We start from the raw sequence: 4,469 nt of genomic DNA, 5'->3' as shown, positions 1-4,469 counted from the left end.
ACCAAACCCGACATGTCCGGAGCAAGTGGAATCACTCTACTGCATCTACACGGACAGGTATATCTGGCAAGTAGAATCACTGCACTGCGGCAAGCGAAATCACTCCACTGCATTGTAATGATAGGTGTAATTGAATTTGAGCGTAGATGGTAATGAATAAATTGTTAGTTTTGTAAGAGATTTAAATAACATTGAATTGAAATGCTGATGTAGTATTGAGGTTGACTGAAGGGAGCAAAGAGTGAGAAGGATGAGTAAAACATAAGCTTGAATTTGGTTAAGATATGACATTATAAATAAGAATGAAGGATGTTAATAGGACATTGAGTTGACATGGAGGAATGGAAAGATGTATGGTGAGAAGTAGGTTTAAGTTGAGGGAACATTAAATGGTGATGATGGGTAAACCAAATTTTGGGGACAAAATTTCTTATTTGGTGGGGAGAATGTAAGGATCGGAAATAATTAATGATTAATTAACATAAAATAATAATAAATAAATTGTCCAAAATAGGTTCCAAAAATTTAGGATGTTAACTAAAAAATTTAAATATGATATTTGGACTCAGTAGACTTTTCTGAGTTGGAAAATATAATTTTCTTTGGAAAATTGCGTAAAAACGCGTACCGGTAAATTAACCGGTAATATCGGCTTAAATCTATCTGGTACTGAGCGATAATGATAAAAACAATAGAAGAGCTTAAGAAAATAATTAGAATTGAAAATCGGACACTAATTTTGAAGGTTTGGCCTAAAATTGGGCCAAACAGGCCAAAATACTAACGGGTTGGATTGGGCCCAAGTTGGGCCCAAGCCCAACATATATAAACATGCATAAGAGGCCATTCAGCCTCATTTATCCCCAAATCACTAAACTTAGCAGCTGCAAGAGAGAAGAGATGAGAAGAGAGTGTTACTATTCACCACCGACTTCCGGTGGCCATAACTCGAGCTACGGTGCTCCAATTCGCGTGTCGTCAGTGACTATGCGAAGCTCTCACCGAGTCCGTCACTCCTAGATAAGTATTATGGTAAGCTTATTGAAAATTCTTGCCCAGTTCTCAGCCCTAAAAAATTCGAATTTTTGGGTTTTGGTTTTGAGTGAAATTATGTGTTTTGGTTGTTTAGGTACACTTTAGCACTTGGTTGTCATTGGGTTTTGCTCTTAAAACTATTAGGCAAGGTAAGAAATCCCAAATAACTTGTAGTTTTATGTATATATGAAACTCTAAGTATTGATTTTATGAATTAATTGTGTATAGATTGATTATTATGATATTGGGAGCATTTGGATTTGAGTTAGTGGCTTGGTTGTCTTGTTGGAACCCGTGATGCATCCTGAAGCTGTAGCTCAATACTATCTAGGTCAGGACTCGTAAGGAGCTCATGTAGAATCAAGATTCATAAGGATCAAGAATGACAATGCATCATAGAATAGAATCAAACACAAATTAAAGTAGAAAAGTAATTATATTAAGCCATAGTAATCAACAGAGCTCTTAACCTTAACTTAGGAAGTTTAGTTGCTCATACTGTATAGAGAATAATGTATAGGGTTCGAATGTGGTGGAGAAGTTCCTAAACAATGGTGATCTCTCCTTATTTATACTAATAACTAGACTTAAAAAGAAATTAATAATAATTAGAAATTACAATAATGAAAGAAACTTAAGCTAAAGGTGCGATAATCCACTTCTGGGCCCACTTGGTGAGTGTTTCGCTGAGCTTGGCTTCTAACTTGAGGGAGTGAGCGTTGGACACCCACTAGGGGGTGGAAATGCTGCTCCTTGCTCCCCTAGTGGTGTTGAACGCCAGTTTTGGGTGTTCAACGTTGAGCTCTGTCCTCTTGGGGCGTTGAATGCCCGAAAGGGAGTAGTTTGGGCATTCAACGCCCATTTTGGGCCTTTATTTCCAAAGAAATGTATAAACCATTATATATTTCTGGAAAGCTCTAGAAGTTAGCCTTACAACGCCGTTAAGAACGCTTCATTTGGACCTCTGTAACTCCAGAAATGCTTGTTTGAATGCACGGAGGTTAGATTTTGACAACATCTGTTGTCCTTTTTTTTCCTCTGAATCAGGCTTCGCCAAAACTTGTCAAATTCACCTAAAATTCATCTAAAGTCATAAAAAAATATAAAAGCTCAAAGTAGCATCCAAAAAGTGAATTTTGCATTAAAACCTACTAAAACATGATAAAACTTAACAAAACATACTGAAAACACTAAAAAAATAACATCAAAAAGCGTATAAAATATCCGCTCATCAATGGTAGCATAAAGGATCCCCTTCCATGTAGTTGCATAATGTGATACAATAATTGTCAAGGAGATTGATATGGTGAAGAAAGGGAAATCACACAAGAATCAATTCATTACTCTTACCATCAAATCAAGTAGTATAGGATCCAAGTAGGTGCAAAGACAGATTGTGTTTTTATTATGAGTCTTAACTTTAAGAATAAAATTAGAGGAGTATTCGAGGCTAATAGGTTTTGTGATTTTTATTCATCTATTAATCATCATTAATGGTTTTAATAGTGTGAGATTACATCTAATGGTATGGAATTACTCACTTTTCTTTTGCTGGTTAAGTGCTGGCCAAATTTTAGTAAAAGTGTTGGCCTCTTAGATTTTCTCATAAAATTACAACTCAAATGAGTACAATTGATCAAGTTCTTTGATTTCATCCTTCTGCATTTTGGTTATGCACAGAGCTTCCATATCAGTATTTAAATACGATTGAAATTTGGGACTACAGAATATGAGTACAGATGATATTCCAAAATTGGAATTGGAAGTACATTTTGTTTGATAAAACAATTTCAATTTTTATTTTAAATTAATTGTAATTTTTTTGGTTTTTCTTTTTCTTTTCCCCCGAAATTGAGATGTATTTAGAAAGAATAATACTACACATTCAAGTCTTTTTTAAAGTTCTGAAAATCAAACCGATTATCGAACCACTCTAGTTACTAGTTTGATGATTTAACTGATTCAACCGAAATAATTGACTTATAATAATAAAAAAAGTTAATTGTTTTGTTATGAAAAATTTAAAAATTGAATAAAAGTTATAAAAAAGAAAATTTTTGGTTTTGTCTTGATAAACAAAATGTTAATGAAGAGATAAAAAAAAAAATATATTAGGCTCAATGCAGTCCAGTACATGTACAACATAAGACTAAACTTAAAAAAAAAAAGAAACTTAATATATCACTATATCATTGAATTGTTATCCTATCCCTCTCCTATTCAAACAACAGTGGCGAGACACTAGTATATTGCACATAAATAAGGATATTTCATTTTTTCAAAAAGAGAGAAAAGATGCACAAATCAAGCATTGTGTTCAAGCCTTCAAGGACCACCACCGTATTATCACCGTTCCAGATCCACCGGCTTTGCGCATTCCGATTCTGCCGTCTCACATTGTTTTGTCCTTACGCATTTTTAGATCTGCTGTCCCTATTCAGATCTGTCCTCACTTGGGAGCGGCAATGGAAGCTAAGATTTCTCGATTTTTTTCTTTCTTAGAGAGGGAAGGGCAAGTTTTCTAAAAATGAGAGTGAGAATGAGAATGGAGAGAGGAGGACGCGAGGTTGCGAGGCTGCTGCATTTTTTCTTTCAATTTTTATTTTTTAATAAAAACCAAAAATGACGTTTATAAAAAATCGGCCATGTTTTGATCCGGTCTAACTGGCCGGTTTTGTTCGGTTCAACAGTTTTATAATGGTTTTTAAAATGACAATATTTTTCGTTGGGCTGAATTCTAAATGCTGTCGGTTTTTTATTCGATTCGCCAATCTGGTTTAGTTTTCAAAACATTGATCTTTTTGTTAATTAAGTCCAACTAAATTAGTCTAATATAACAAAAATAAAAACAAGAAACAAGTTTTAAATTCAAAGGTCTTTAATTGTTTTGAATCTAAAATAAGTAAATCTAGTGGCAGCATCATTGCCATGTTATGAGTTTCACAGATTGATTTGAAACAAAATTTAACTGAATGACATGTAACAATCCAATATATAAAAATGCCAACAAAATTCCAAAATAGGGGAACCAAAGTTACAGTGATTATGTCTGCATCTTGTGTTCACATGTAAACATGTATTTTATACTAAAAAGGAATGAATACAAATTGGAAGCACTGCAACAACAATTCTTTACCATGGATGATTTGGCCTTAATTTAAAATGGAATTGTTTCAGCATGCCAATGTACGTATGATGTAAGGTTGGTCGTGAACCCCACTGGCGGCCGACATTCCAATTCCCCTCTAGCTGGTTCCGTTGTTTTGTCGGAACCAACCAACCAACAATTAACTAACCCAATTTGACACCACAATAACAACTTGGAGAAATAATGAACAAAGTCACACGCACACTCCTCACTAAATTTTGCCGGAATTTTCTAACAGAACGAATTCTCATTTCTTCCCGAAATACGGGACTAGTTGCACGAATTA

The sequence above is a fragment of the Arachis ipaensis genome, chromosome B10 (genome assembly GCF_000816755.2).
Source record: "Arachis ipaensis cultivar K30076 chromosome B10, Araip1.1, whole genome shotgun sequence".
Lineage (NCBI taxonomy): Eukaryota > Viridiplantae > Streptophyta > Magnoliopsida > Fabales > Fabaceae > Arachis > Arachis ipaensis.
Note: the sequence above shows the minus strand (reverse complement) of the source record.